This window comes from Oreochromis niloticus, linkage group LG5 (assembly GCF_001858045.2).
Source record: "Oreochromis niloticus isolate F11D_XX linkage group LG5, O_niloticus_UMD_NMBU, whole genome shotgun sequence".
NCBI lineage: Eukaryota > Metazoa > Chordata > Actinopteri > Cichliformes > Cichlidae > Oreochromis > Oreochromis niloticus.
The window spans coordinates 39091270-39107712 of record NC_031970.2 but is presented as its reverse complement, the minus strand read 5'-3'; the positions used below and the strand labels follow the sequence as shown (position 1 = coordinate 39107712).

The following is a 16443-nucleotide window of genomic DNA, read 5'->3' as shown; positions in this document are numbered from 1 at the left end:
CAAAATAATGACAGAAATAATTGACAACTATATTAATGAACAGACAACACATACTCAAGTTGTTATATGTGAAATTATTTTTGGAAAGAGTCAGAAGAGATAGTTTGAATTTAGAACTCAGTGATAAGATGCATGAATTAAACCTTATTGCAATAAACACTTGCAATGAAGAAAGCAGCTTACACTCAATTAATATGAACGCAAAGCCTTGATGCCATAGGCAATTTGTTTTGTTTTTGTTTGTTTGCTTAGTAAGTTTGGAAAACAAATTTGTGATCATACTTGTGGATCACAGTGACACTTAATGATTTGGGCATATGATTTGCTGATGCCTAGTTTTAGAGCTGTGAGCTATGAGCTTACACTGTCACACATCAGAATTGCTGTATGCTGTATCACGCGCTGACCTTCACAGCACCCCACAGGCTGGTGTCGTTGGTATCTTTGTAGACGGTTCAGCGTCCAAAAGTAGCCTTGGGCGGAACTGTGTAGGTTATGCGGTAACCACAGTAGACACAATTTTAGAAGCAAAAGCACTAACTTCCTCACACTCTGCACAGAGTGCAGAACTCACAGCTTTCATACGTGCCTAACCCAACTGCAACATGGAAATCTTTTGAAGGCACTGTTGGAAGTGTTTATATTGCCAAAACAGTTCAGAGGTCACTGAAGGCAATAACTTCGCAGACCAAAGCCGCAAAAGCAGCAGCACAACAAACTATATACACATTAATGTCTGACTCCTCAATGCAAATACCACTTGATGTGCTTATAAACGAACAGAAAGCCGCACCAACTAGAGAACAAAGGAAAATGGTTAAACTGTGGAGCACAGCTAGAAAGTGGTTTGATGACTTGTAATGGCAAACCAATACTACCAAAGTCCCTACACAAATCAGCAGCATTATTGTCAACAGGAGGGGGGGGTAGGAGTGGTAGATAAAATTTCGGAAATTTGTCGGAACATGCATGATTTGCCAAAAACATAATGCACATGATGCACATAATGCACACCACCTCATCCTTTTCATACGATCCACATGGGTTTTATTGAGCTAAATGAATGCCAAGGCTCAGAATACGCTCTAGTGATCATAGACGTGATAAGTAATCAGTAAGGTCTCTGAAGCACTAGGATTTAGCATCAAACACCCGTGGACCACAAAGTGCCGGACTGGTGGAAAGAACTAACGGCAATAAAACAGAGACTGAGAAAATGCATGGAAGAAACAGGGAGACCATGGCCTGAGTGTATAGGCCTAGTAAAAATGTGGATGAGTCTGACACAAAGTTCTCAGAAACTCAAACCTTTTGAAATCATTCATGGTGGACTATTTCCACTACCAATTACAAGTGAGTCTATAGATAAGTCAATAAGAGAAACTACACTAGCCGAATGGATGACTAAATTACTTGAAAATAAAGAGATTGTTCTAAACAACTCTCCAGTATCTTGCAGGTTGAAACCAGGTGATTGGATCCTGATCAAAGTGCTCCAAAGGAAAAATTGGAGTTCACCAAGGTGGGAACCCAGATAGCAAGACGACATTGAATCTATGTTGATTTTTCATCCAAACCGTCGTATATGGTCGGGGTTGAAATGCCAATGTTGTAACAACATTGAAATACTGTGGTAAACCGACGGTCTTACTATAGAGACGTTGTAACGATGTTGATTCACCATTGTTTTTTTGTCATTGATATTTGATCTATTTATAGTCGACCAGGTGACAACAACAACGTCGAGAAAACGTCTATTTATAGTTGACGATCATTCGGCTCCGGTCACCATCAAAAACCATCGATTTGTAGTTGAGCATTAAATTGCATTGCAACTGATCAGGTATAAAGTACCAGAGAAAGTAGATTTATTGTTCATTTGTTATCAATGACTTGGTCTAGTTCACCAGCTTTAAAAAATCGTGTCTACGTGCAATTTATGTATAGTTGACCGAAATTAAAGCAGCGATCACTTGGACTATTCCGCAGCACCCCTCTCACATTGGTACATCCCCCCGGTATTCATTGTCTTCTACAGTAGAGCGGGACATTCAATTTACTCTCAGCGGAATTGACCGGAGGAGGCATCAGGTCATGCACTGCACTGGCCTGCACCACGATTAGTATAAGGTAAGAATGAATGATTTTTTTTTCCTACTCGTTATTTCCATGTTTGCATTTGAATAACAGTAAAAAACTCGTTAATGTTGTACATTAACGAGTTTTTTACTGTTATTTACGAGCCGGAAATTGTGTCTACTTCTTACAATCCGGCAACAAATAAACTGCACTGCGAACAAAGTATATCAACAAAGAAAACATTTTCGTTTCATAATTTCTTCGTTATATTCCCTTACAAAGCTAGCTTTAACGCTTCGAGTTTTCCTTTGTTCTTGCCATGGCCTCGGCGCTTGACCCAGACTTTCGCTCTGTAGTTGCTTAGTACTACAAAAAATTCTAAATCTGTGATATATGATTGATAAACGTAAAGTTAACTGTATAAACGTGTTCAATGACTTTGTTACTTTTGATGATTGGAGAGCACCCGCTTCCATTCGCAAACGAAAACTTTAGACTCAGTTTGAATGCTCACGCGGCATGCCCACGTGACTGTACGTTGCACGGTCACCTAACTTTACGTTGCACGCGTACATGACTTTCTGTTTGTGCCTTGAATAATGAATAAGGCTACGTCCACACGTACCAGCGTATTTTTGAAACCGCTGGTTTTTCTATGCGTTTGCACCTTTTGTCCACACGTAATGTATGTCTGGCCGTACATTGTGTTTGTATTTCCAGGCACATTTCACGAAGCAAAACGCAGTCGTCAGAGATATCCACGTGAACGCTGTGATACGTCTGACCTTCAGTCCGAAAAAGAAAACCCGGACCAGTCTTAAAAGAAAGCATAAGTAAAACCTTTTTATTCACAAACATATCTTTGATTGTTAAGAATTTATGATCTTGTCTTTTATACATATCTGTGGTGCTTGCATACTGCAATATCACCACATAATATAGTCCAAAAAGTGGAAGTTTGTAAACTTTTTAAAAATGCAAAGCCGTGTACACTTGTGCACTTCAAAAATTCATTGTATACTGTACCTTCTTGCACATCTGTTTCCTGTGTGTGTTGTTAGAAATCAAACTAACTTTAGGAAACAATATGCCAAAAGCATATTTACAATTACTTAAGACCGTTTTTAATTTCTTTTCTTTAGACCAAATCCCCTGTACACATATACGGACTCAGAGGATGAGCAGCCTACAAAAAAACGGTTTCCCCAGGCCCCTCGAGTGAAAATACCAGGTAATAAAATACTGTCTAGTGTCTGTGTACATATCTGTGTCTGACACGAGGAAACTTTTTTGACAAGTTGTCTGTATTCTTAAATACTTAAAAAATTATCTTTTTCTAAACAGCCCTCATCACTCCAGTCTGCCCCCCAGCCCACTGATAGCAACCATCATAATGCCCCACCCAGCTTCCGGCACCTTTCGCCACTCCGGCACAAGCCGACACAGCTTTGCGATCTCGCCAGCATGCAGAGTCTGATGTCTTCCCTATAGATGGTATGCTTTTAAAAAAGCTTTAAAGCTGCATCACAATGTCATTGTACTCTTATCTAAAAAAAAAAACAAAACCCAATTTATACTCCTGGATGTCATCTTGTTGTGATTTTTTTCCTGTAGATTCCAGAGACTCTGTGAGGCCACTATTACAAGGCAAGTTTGAAAATCTTGGAATTTCACAGTTTACATGATATGACAAATATATGTGACAGGCAAAAACTAGTAAACACTTTTAGCAGTTACAAGAACTAACAAATGAATATCCAACAAAAGGGAATAGAAATACATTGTACTGCCAATACTTTGGTTTATTCTTTGTATGACTTGAAAATCAGGCTTTAGGGAAAACTAAATGACATGTTTCTATCATCAATTACATGAAGTAAACACACAAGCACTTGCATACACATTTAAGACATGAGACACACTAATTCCATCTCATAAAATGTGTCTATAGGTGAGACGCTTTGCGTTGATTGGTGCTGCTGGACCACACTGGAGGTGCGAGTCCGCCGTGTAATGGTTTATGCCATTACAAAGGAGCTGGCCTCTGTACTCAACTGGGCAGGGGAAAAAACCAAGGACCAGACAAAGCAAAAAAGGGCATTTAAAGATACAGCGCTGTGCAGATGCATATTTGGTAAGTTTTAACATTTATTGTACTTTTATGAGCCTAAAGTGAACAATAAAGGGATCAATTGATGTGCTGGGTGCGTTTCACATTTCCTATGTTTTTTTTTTGCTATATTACCTTGTCTTTCTTAATAACAAGACTTTCATGTCCAGTTAATCTGGAGATGGAGTCTTTGGTCTTCGGCTTGTTTTGTCCTCGGGTTGTACACTTGTACAGCCCGAGGACCCATGTTTTTTTTTTTTGTTTTTTTTTTAAAGGATACACGGCACACCATGCTAAGACATATCACATTTTCAGCTTATAGCTCTTTGGGAATCAAATGCGGCAGTTTGCTGATTTCCGCCTGGTGACTTTCATGTTTATCAGCCTAGGAGTTTACATACTTTCTCCCTGCTGAAGACAATTAACAAGAGCTTATTCATGTGCTCTAATTCCCTTTTTTTGTCTTTGTTTTTTTTGTGTGTGTGTCTATTTTTGTCCTAGATGGCCTGGCGCAGCAGGTAGGGGCGAACTCTATGTCTGAGTTGGTCTTTGCTCAAGCAGTCCAGAAATGGCTCAGATATGCTCCAGATCGTACGGGTGGCGCGCAGGACGCACATCATCCATCCCCATCCCGGAGTAAATAATAAAAAGTGACGTGAAACATAGAAATGTAAATAGGAAACTTTGTCTTTTAATAAAGTATTTTGCAAATGATACATGTCTATTGACCTTTTTTGTTTTTTTGTTTTTTTTCAATAAAAAGCAACTGTGCGAAAGAGGTGGAAAATCAATACCATAGCTCAACAGTGTTTCAATATCAGAATCTGACATTGTTTCAATGTCAACAGTGTTAGAAAATATAACGTAGAATCAATGTCAGGTTTCAACATTGATTCAACATCAAAACCTGACGTTGTTTCAACGTTAAAAATGGGTGCAAGAGTGATGTTGGGTCAACGTCACACTTCAACGTTGCTTCAATGACGTCGCCTGATATTGACTCAACATTGTTTCAATGTTTCCTTGCTATCTGGGAAGGTCCTTATCAAGTGCTACTCACCACACCTACTGCCTGCAAAGTAGCAGAAAGACCATCTTGGATCCATCAAAGCCACTGCAAAAAAGTGAGTGACAACCTAAACGTTTAGACGCCGACACCCCCTAACTCCTGGTGATCTACTGGTGGAGGGAGGGCTGATCGGGTACACCCCGCCTTCTTCTTCTTGCCAGTAGTCTACTCATCAGAGGTCACAGGTGTGTCTGGTCATCATGAAGACACTCGTCCTCCTAGTGGCTAACATTGCACTCCTGGTGAGTTTATTAACACTCACCCGAGAGAAAAAGATGAACAACACCACCTGCAGACAAGATGGACACATGACAACTCACATCTTCGTGACATGACACAAGACCACATTCATCCATGGATGAACAACGCATGGTATCGATATATACATGACAGCACACCCAGAAAAGACTGCTATGTTTGCTCCTATATGCCCCCAACGACGCAGTACGCCACCTTGTACGCGAAGGGAATGGACATAATTTAAGCAAAGTGTGCCGCAAGCTACGCCAGCCTTGGGTATCAATTGGGCATCAATTCCAGGGAATCGTGGTCAACCATGAGGAACCTCTCCAGATAGGACTGCGAAATGGCACATGTGACGAATGGTTCTGGGTTGACCTGAAAGTGAAGCACAGAAGTAAGGCTAAATCATTCCCAGTCTTTCTTGGAAACAATGGGAATTTGAGCCACAGCCTATGCTACCGCCGAGAGAACGGATCCACGCCAATGGGAAACACCACCAACTGCAAAGCAGTACAGACACGCGCTCCTGGAGGGCCCGTGAAGAGCAGCAACATCTCAAATGGCACCTTCTAGGTGTAAGGGATGGCCTGGATCTGTGGCCAACAGGCCTATTTTATCCTTCCTGGGAATTGTACAGGTCAGTGCGCTCCCATTTTCATATCTGACCACACTTTCAAGATAACCATGGACGCCACGTCAACATCAACGTCAACAACAAGGAAAAGACGAAGCACCCCAGACCTCAAGCAGCATGATTCCATATGGGGTTCCGATGTCCCAGAGGAATTTAAACTTTGGACTGAAAGACAAAAGGTTCTGAATGCTTCATGTAAATTCAACGACGAACAGGATCAGGAGATTGACGCTCTGCGCATTGCAGTAATGCAACACAGGGTAGCATTGGACATGATTCTCGCCGAGAAAGGAGAAAGGTGTCCTCTTTAACAACACATGTTGCACATACATTCCAGATAATGTGCACTCACCGAACATGACTGATGCTCTGAAAACACTCAGACAACTTCGGGATGCACAACACCGAGACTATGCCACAAACACAGAAGACTGGCTTACATGGCTTTTAAGCGGCTCTTGGAAGTCCCTGCTGATTAAAGGACTTGGTTTTGTTGGTGTTATAATACTGTTATTGTGTCTTTTCACTTCATGTGTCATTCCTTGTTTGAAGAACATGGTATCAAAAATGGTAACTGCTTCAATTCATGCTTACATCACCCTATCACAGAATGAAGAAGATGATAATGAGATAGACACTTGGATATAACATACTCACAAAACCCACTATTTTATGATGTCTTGGCTAAAAATGTCTACAAGTGGCCATAGACTGATGCACTGTTAGTGGTTGCTATGTACATATATAGAAGGAAAGATCAAACAACAGGAGGGAATGTTAAGAGATTTTTTAGGATTTGGGGATTTTTATTATGTTGTGCTTAATAGTACGTTTCTTTATCTAAATATGTTTGCTCTTTCAGTATTAAGCTTAAATAGGTAAGTCACATTTTGTGCAGACTCCTAAATGGGGAAGTTACATACACTCTGTACTCCACAGGAAGCCTGCACGCAGCACGGGTCTATTTTATCTCTTCCTGTATCTCTTCCTGTATGTGCTCTGTGAATAAAGACTGTTTTTTTTTACTGCAGGGTGCGAGTCTCTCCCTGAGTCTTACCCGTGTACACGTTAAACCTGTCTGAGCGTTTTTATTCTGACCTGAGTTGCAAAACAGGAAAACTCCTGACAATTATTAACTGCAATAGCTGGTCACATGACAGCCACGGGAAGCCGACGGGTAAAGAGATCGGTTGTTATCGGATTACGTCGTGGAAGAGAAATTGTTCAAGCCATGTTTCCGAAGTAACAAAGAGCCGACGGATGGCCTGGATTGCAGCCATTCGAAGACCAAATATAACGTCCCAGAACACTCCAGCTCACATGTTAGTCTGCTCCAAGCATTTCCACAAAGGTACGTCTTCTGTTGTAGTTATTACGTAATTTATCATAACATAATTGTTGATGTAGGTTACAAATAAGTCTTATATTGATTTGAATAGAATTCGTTGCGCTATGCTGCTTTGTTCACTGTGGCTTTGCGGGTTAATGTTTGTTGTGTTTTGTAGGAAAACCAGCCTACAAAATGCAGGAATGCGATCCAGACTGGGCGCCTCTATCACCCTGGGTCATACCGAGTTTAAAGCTTCTACCACAGCCAGATTCAATTCAATTTTATTTATATAGCGCCAAATCACAACAGCAGTCACCTCAAGGCGCTTTATATTGTACAGTTTGATCGGTTAAGAGAGAGAGCAATATCAAAACAGCCACGAAACGTCCCGCATATACGTGCCCAAGGGTTGTATTGAAGCAATCAAGTGATGAATAACTGTTTTCCAGTATGTTGTTTTGCAATGTTTTTTTTTTTTTGTGGTTGCATTGTTGATTTGTTTTTTACCAAAGCAGCTAATAAAGCATGATGGAATACAATTTTGCCTATAATAGATTTTCTATAATAGAATGAAACAATAATGCCAGTTATAAATAAAGACAATAAATTGAATGAATTACGAAACACTCATTTTATTTCTATTAGATCTGAAAATGTTGTGTAATACTACAACCTGAAACGACAAATAGATTGCGTTTGCCTGTACAGGAGATAAAGGAAAAGAATGTAACAACAGCTGTGAAATGGAATAGTCCAAATCACCAAAGTAAACTGGACCTGGGCTTGTTGCAGGGATCTGAAGTTACTAAACATCTTGTGAGTGTCTGCACTCACACTTAGGACCATATAATAATAAATATGTGCGTGATGAAAGTTGGGCAGCACGCTAACGTCCTTACTCCACCCTGTATGCTCGTATGGGTTTGACCCTTTCACTCCTTTGATTTTTTCCTCGTACTTTTTTTTTGCCTTTTCGCCGTACGGACCTGCCGTGTTCTCCCTCGTTTTGTACATAACTGTTTTGGGGGCAAATAAAATGCAAGTAGGGATTAAAACCGCAGAATTAATGATTACCGGTGCTGGAAATACTAGCGCCTGATGCAGTGTTTTGATTTTGTTGCCACTCGTACCCACAAAGCAATGCGCGAAAGTCACGTGGTCTGTCAATCTCTATAAATTCTCAACTGACCAGTTCTGTGCTAATGCTTATTGTCTACTACTGGTCTTGAATTAGTTAGAGTTTATGCCCAGGCCTGCAGCACAACAGTCTCCTGGTTGTGCCCGAAGAAGTAAAAATGTGGAAACAGAGACTCAGTACAAAGTCACCCAACTTCATCAAGGCCTCTTTCCAACACAGCAGGGTGAGCAGAGAAAAGATTTTTAGGTCGTAGTTGCTTGGCCACGGTTTATCTTCCAGGACTCCAGCTGTGAACCTTTCTTCTAGAACAGGGATGTCAAACTCATTTTACACATAAACATCACATCCACGCTGATCTCAAATGGATCCGACCAATGAAACTACAAGACAAAAGTGCAAACTTACAGTTCTAATAGTTCTGTCCTGTAATTGTAAAATATAAGCTTTTTGTTAATTCACAGAAAATGTGAATGACTGAAAAAATCCATTAGTTCACTGACTAATGGACAATAATGACTGACACCTCCTGTTCATGATATTACTTCATTTCTCTCATTCAGAATTATTACTGATTACATTCATTTATTTTCTTACATTTATAATTACCATTCGCACAGTCACATCGTCTGTATTTCTGACAGCATACCTCATACGGCTACATCCTCAGTCTTTTATTTAGACGGACTCAGGTGGATGAGGCCTCTGTACACTGCCTCCATCTGTCAAAGACACTTTGATCTCACAGTGTGCAGCACGCTGTAGGCTACTCTCGCTTGTTGTTGGCGCAAGCAAGAGTAGCCTACTGTTACATACCTGTGTTCATCAAATACTCAGGCTAATTGTTTACTTTGTCTTATACAATATAGATGCAGCTCGGAAAGAAGAAGAAATATATATATATATATACATATATATGTGTGTGTGTGTGTGTGTGTTTATTAATATGTGTTTAATAATTATTCACTTGTTTGGTGTTTGAAAATAGCTGTGTTAGCTATCTTATTATAAAGAGTAATTTAATGAACAACAAGAACATGATGATAAATTAATATTTTTACACATCAGCATAGTAAAAAAGTGCCACAGTAATAAAACAACACATATAAGATATACGTACATGTTCCACTGTACAGGCGTACATCTGACACTGAGTACCAAATAAATTCTTCCTTAGACACTTTAGATTGTGAACTTATAGCCATAAATTACAGCTGAAAGAGTAAGTTAACGTGTAAAAATGAGTTTTCAGCAGGCCTTTAAATGGGATTCAAATTTCAAATGCTGTTCAAAAATTCAAGATTCTTAGCAGATGACTTTATAGTGGTGGCAAAAGCCCGATGTAATGACTGACCATCATTAGAGAACCTGGTAGCAACAATCACTAGAACCTCAGTTTTGCTAGGATGGGATTTTTGGTGATTATTGGGTTATTTTTCTGTGCTCCTCTCTTGCCCACCCTACTCACTCTGTTTGAAACCTAAAGATCGAGCTGCTTCAGTGTCCTCAAAAACCAGAAGGGTAAGCCAAACTGATTGATTGAATATTAACTATATGAATATGTGTCCTGTATGGATGCATCCCCAAACCAACAATAAAAAAGAAATCTTATCTAATTCAGTGACCCCTCAGTTAATACAGGACGCTTCATTATTTTATACAGACACAGATTTCCGGTTGAAATGTGGCTAACTAACGCGCACCACGTTAAACGTTCGCGTTATGAGGCGTGTGCGTTTGAGTCACTGTAAAGGAACAATACATGTGACAGACGTCTGACCACCACCAGATCAAATGTCAGAAGCATATTTTGTCACCGTGTGGTATTAGTGCTGCTGCCAGTGCTTCGTGTGCTACAGAGAAAGTAGAGGCGTCGCTGTATTTACCTCGCAGAGATGCGGACAGTTTCTCTCTGGCACTGAGACGCAGCCGCGGATTGTGCGCAGGAGGCGAAGTGATGCTGCTCTGTGTCCTCAGTCCTCCCTCTCTCCCGTCCGTCTGCTCTCCTCTTCTACGTTATCAATAGTTAGTACTGCAATGATGGGCCAGCCTCCAGCCCTCCCTGTCTTACTCCTGCTCTAATTTCTTCCTCCTCACAATGTCTTGCCTTTCTTTCGATCACCTTCTGGTCACTTCTCGCTACTGTCAAGTCTGCAGAAATACGGCAGCAACACTTCCGGTTCCCCACAGCAGATAGGTTTGATCTACTAAGCTGGGATAACAACTTCAATTAAAATTCATTTGAATAATTGCATACATATTTACTGTCAAAGAACATAAAATAAGTATTTTTCATAGCAGAATAATTTCACCTGATGTCAATTTGCCATCTAATAGTACATAAGCACAGGTGTTATTAACACAACTACCTGCATGATGACAGCTAAATATGTTTTTCTTCTCCTGCTAATTTTTTCAGCATACCAGTAAAAAACACATTACCACTGTTCTTCTTTTAGCAATAGTTGGCCATGATCTGAAACACAGAACTGAGTGCTGTATAATCTAGGTGAAGAGACAAGACAAAAATAAAATACACATATTTGCATATTTCATCAAACTTTGTGAAATATATTCTTGAAATATATAAATTAAAATTAAAATATCAAAATGAAGCTGTTGACTTTTGTCTTCATGTGTGCTGTATTTGATTTAGAGCCACTATGATCCACGCATTTACAGCAAGTACAGCAAAAGTAATGGCGTCAAACGGTTGGCCAAAAACCCTTATTTTGAAGGCAAATTCAAACTACTTCCGGTAATTTTCGCTCTCCCCGTCTGTGAGCTTGACTCAGCTTCGCCATCTGTCAGATACAAAGGCGGCCTTTTTTCTTTTCCTTTTGTGGCGGCGCTAGGCCGCCTACCAAAGAAGCAGAGCAGGTGTTAGCGCCCATCCTCCCACCACACCGCGTTTCCCCGGGGATGAGGGGGAGAAAGGAAGACCCCGAACAAGCCCTAGAACTGTATGTCGATACAGGGGGTGATGTCATGCATACACGCATGACATCAACCCCTCTATCTGGCTTTTGGCAACAAACATTTAAAGAGGTTAGCATTTAGTGTATTAAACATTTCTATTAAAATGTAATCGGTAATATTGTTTAAGCTTCTGTTAGTTGCTGTCCAAACAGAATGACTAATTATTAGCAGTAATATAGATAACAAGTCGATAAGAGAAAATATTTATTCATTTCACAATAGAACCGCTGTCACATGTTTTTACAACTATATGGTTCAAAAATATGGTTCTAAGTCTGAAATTTAAAAGCATGTTGGTGCCTTAATCCAGTATTATTTCTGCTGGCCAACAGGCTGAACTCTTCTGGTTGCAAAGATATCTGATTGTGTGGAAATCTCTGCAGAGATTGCCCAGCTCCTCACTTGGTCTATGACCTCACCAGAAGCTTTCACAATGGGTTCACGATCTCAGCACTTCAGAACACTGGATTCAACACATCCTGTGCTGAATTTGTTCATTCACAAAGAAATGAACAGTCTGTGCTTTCATGATAGCTTCATTTTAGTGGAGACAGAATATCAACCAGATATTCAGAAAAACACATGTACATCCCTCATAAAGTAACAACATATTAGGTTGACACAGCACACAACCAATGTCAGCAAATTCCTGGAGACACGCACACACACAGACAGATAGATAGATAGACTGAGATGGCTTACCTACTGTATATTTATAAGTCTGCCATGTTATGTTATTTTATGCCTGTACCCTTTTGTATAGTTTTTTTCCTTTCCTGACTCTCAGCACAGAGATTAGCCTAATCAACCAGTCTCCATGTTTTACAGTAAAGCTAAGTCCCAAGCAGACTGAGCTCTCCCCCAACACTTCACTGAGCCAGTGTGTTGGTCAGAGCAGCACAATCAATACTTCTGATGTTAAGGACAGCTGAAAGCCTGCTAAGAAATCTGAGCGGTGCTTCCATGCCTGAGCTGGAGCTGCCACCCTGGTGGCCTTCTGCAGGCCTGATTCAGATAACCCACATATACTCACAGAATGGGTGTGTTACAGATGACACATACAGTTCCTTGTTAAATGTTTAACACATTTTTGTTTGAATTTAAACATTAGATGTGTACAAAATGTGTAAGAAATGTAAAAATCCATAAAAAGCACAATACACGTATGCTGCAGTTTAACATGTTATTGTCAAAAATACAAACAAATAGCTCAGTGTGTGCCCATCATACATGCTCTTTACAACTTAATTAGTATATATTACTTTGTGTTTGTTCTTGGCCTTGGTGCCATATTTGACTTTTTACTATCATTTTTTACTACTAGCATTTTTATGCCTCTATCGCTCCCATATTCATCTGACCAGTTATTCAAAGTGTTGTTTTATTAATTGTTCACCTTCATCCCATGATGATTTCATATTCAAATGGCGGTTGTTGGTGGTTATCATCACCTGGATAGGGTATGTGATTAGGTAGGTTACTTACTTACCTACAGATAAAAGCCAAGCATTACTGCATATTTGGCTCTAAGAAAGGCCTTCACCCAGACACAGGGGTCATAAGCCAGCGTGCTCCTAGCACAGGTCTGAAGCCTGGATAAATGGGGAGGGCATCGAGGACATTCAGCATGATATCTTTGCCAAATCAAACATACAGATCACCAAGAATCAGCATTCATACCAGTTCGATCTGGGCCTGGGTTAACCATGACACCCTCCAGGGCTGGTGCCAACAGCGTGGAAACTGTGCCACTGCTGGCAGAAGTGTGCAAGTGGCCCTTAAAGGTAGGAACAATGAATGGCAAAGGCAGAGAGCTGGCTGATGGTGAGAAATATACAGATGCTGAAAATGACAGCCTCAATGTGGCATTTAGTCTATTACGGTATTAGGCTCAGTTGGCTTCTCTCTAAGTATAAAGAGCCCACCCACCACTGAAGTCACGCTCTGGATCTTGTTCCGTGACATAGAAAGTAAATGTTTTATAGTGCTCCCTGAAAAACCTAATTTCTCTGATCATTTCTTAACAACCTTAAATCTACAATAATGGATTAAATAGCAGTGGGTAATATGTTTTATTACAACAGATGTCTTTGTGAAAGTGCCTGTAAGTCAATTTAAGGATCTAATTCCTCCATCGTTGTTCTTTTTCACAGCTTTATTTTGTTGGAGAAAAGGTGAAGAAACTAAAGCTAAATAATTACGGGGCTTAACAGGAACTGACTGACAACAAGCTGAACTGACCAACAGAAACTAGTGATGGCCTATTTGAAGCTGAAGCTTGGGAGCATGTGTCAAACCCCCACAAACCACAGAGCTCAGGGATCACTGACATGGAGCCAGCAAGGAAGAGAGGACATTCGGCCTATTCCTAAATATAAAACAAATAACATTATGTTTTTATTTCATTGGTTCATGAGCATTTTCATTGCTCAGTTAGTAACCAGCTCTACCAAAAAGGCAATACACATGAGTTATATAAATGTACCTGCCAACTGGGACTGAGCACATGCAGACAGGGACCTCACGGCACAAGCACACTCCCAACCTTTTCTGCTGTTTCCGAACCTTTAAGGCACAAGCACATTATGGCACATTTTTAAATAAGTAAAATTAATTCATCAAAATTATTTATCACATACACATAACATTATTTTTTTCACCCAAGAAATACATGTTCAGAAGACCACAGCCTGACGGTCTGTAGAGCGGGCTATCATAAACTGTTTGTTTCATAGATTCAAGCTGCACTTCATATTTTCAGCCACCAGATGCCACCAAAGAGGACTGTGTTGAAAAGCTTTGAGTAATGTATCCTTTTTTGGTACAAGTTTCACTGCTTCAGAAAGCTTAATTTTGCCATCGGTAATGGAAACAGATACAGCAAAGGACAGACGGAGACACACACACTGTATACATACAGGGAATTGGTGCAGAGTGAACACACCTGAATGAAACTGACCTGAGGAGACAAGGGGAAGCAACACTGAACATCACAAACATGAGACAGAGGACTATCAAAAGAAAGCAGGAAGTGACAAACACAGACACCAGGCCTGAGCCATATAAACTTGACAAGTAAACAGGGAAACCAGACAACAATGGAGGAGAAACACAGAGTTCAGACAGATACAGGGATGTAACTGGAAGACAGAAGAGACAAGAAACACAGGGAGGCAGGAAATACAAAACCTAACCTAACTACTAAAATAGTCAAAGAACTAAAGGAACTGAGCGCAAGTAAAGTAAGACTTGTCAGGAATAGAAATATTGTCCTGCTATTAGTTGCTGCTATTTTTATAATCATCATTAACATTTCAGTGGTAATAGTGATGTTGCTTTCCTAGATGCATTCAGATGTTCAAACATATTGGTATCATATTAGTTTTTATTACAGGTCCAAAGAAGAACCATTTTAAATGGTTGAGTTGAATCTATAATTTAAATGTTATTAATGCTTTTATGATCTCTGTGTAGAGGGCAGAGACAGGAAAATACACTCTGTGCCAAAATGAGACAGGAAACGAAACGCGTCTGCAGAGCATACTTTTGCAGAAGTGAAACTGAAAGCAAAGAGAGCATTTAAGGCCGAGACATACACATCCAGACACGTACGCAGTACACAGCATGCACGCGCCCTCGCACGTGTACGCACAGACACACATACACACACACTGTTAGGGTGTAGGTGAGAGTTGACTGATGAAGCAGTAGATGCACGATGCGAGAGCGGAGCTGGCTTACGGGAAACCACCAGAAAGAAGATGGAAGCCAGTGTACTTTTAATTGTGCCTTAAGTTGTCGAATAGAACATTTGTGGTTTTGAAGCTGATGTATGTGATGACGCAATGAGGGGGCGTCACTAAATATACTCTGATGCATATAAAACTGTATTTTGATGTTAGGAGGATGAGATTGTGGGGCTGTCTGCTTACGGAGTCCGCTCATTCTCCCACGCGTGTCATTTCATTAAAATCATCGTCTTTACCCTTTGGACCAGTGTGGTTACTTGCATTCCTCCTGTGTGTCCTTCCCTATATTTTGAACCTTAACATTTGGGGGCTTCGTCCGAGGGGGGAAGTGAGACAGGACGGAGAAAGGTCCGAGGCGTCAGGCGCTCAGGCATTGGTCAGTGGTCAAAGTGAGTGACAAGCCGGCATATAACAAAAGGTAGGCACCACCTGTTGAATTTCTAAGTGTGCCAGACATTACAAAATTAAAAGTCTACTCACTGAAATTACTGATAGATGTCTGTTTTGATTTTGGTGAAAATCTCATGAGAACTAAAGTATAAGTTGAAGTAAAGATGATGAAACGTTGAAAATAAGTAAAGAGTAAAGAGAATAAGAGAAAATAAGTAAAGAATAAAGGAATGAAAAGAGAATTAAAGCAGTTGGACTGCTAAGTGAACTGTTAGAATGATAGGGAATTTGGTCATTGTGTGGGTTCAAGTCCCATTGGTTATGCAACCCTTAAGAACTTTCTCGGAGGTGACGCTCCCTGCTGGATAGAGAAATCTATCCTTCACCTAGCGGCGACTAGGGATAGTTTCGGGCAACATTCGAGGAGGACTCGGGAATCTCCAAAACTGTTGAGGGTTGTCCTTAATCTTAATCCTGTTTTGGGTGTAGATTGTTGTTTCAAATTATTCTAAAATTACTTGAGGACGAGGAGTCTGGGACCCTTAAGAAGCGCATTTTTCTCCTTGGTAACGCTTGCGCTAAGGCAGGACGCTGACCTTAGACCTACTGGACAGTAGGGATAGTACCGTCGACAACGGGGGAGAGGTTGGGAAACTCCGAAATTGCTAGGGGATCGATCGAATCCCCTATTTGCACTTTTTTGGCTACGATAAATTTGGTTAGGG

General features: G+C 40.4%; 1 protein-coding gene and 1 long non-coding RNA gene across 3 annotated transcripts in view; one reads left to right on the top strand and one right to left on the bottom strand.

Moving 5' to 3' along the window:
- cntn2 (contactin 2) overlaps positions 1 to 10765 on the bottom strand; it is a 122368-nt gene extending 111603 nt beyond the window's left edge. For both annotated transcript variants that reach the window (XR_003220261.1, XM_019355319.2), the window contains exon 1: positions 10487 to 10765. The gene's annotated coding sequence lies outside the window, so the exon portion shown is untranslated. The remainder of the gene's footprint in view (positions 1 to 10486) is intronic.
- A 532-nt stretch (positions 10766 to 11297) lies between these two features.
- Positions 11298 to 12812, top strand: LOC112846832 (uncharacterized). The gene is made up of 3 exons (XR_003220009.1): positions 11298 to 11648; positions 11912 to 11984; positions 12413 to 12812. It is a non-coding gene; the product is annotated as an uncharacterized LOC112846832 (long non-coding RNA).
- Positions 12813 to 16443: the final 3631 nt, after the last annotated feature.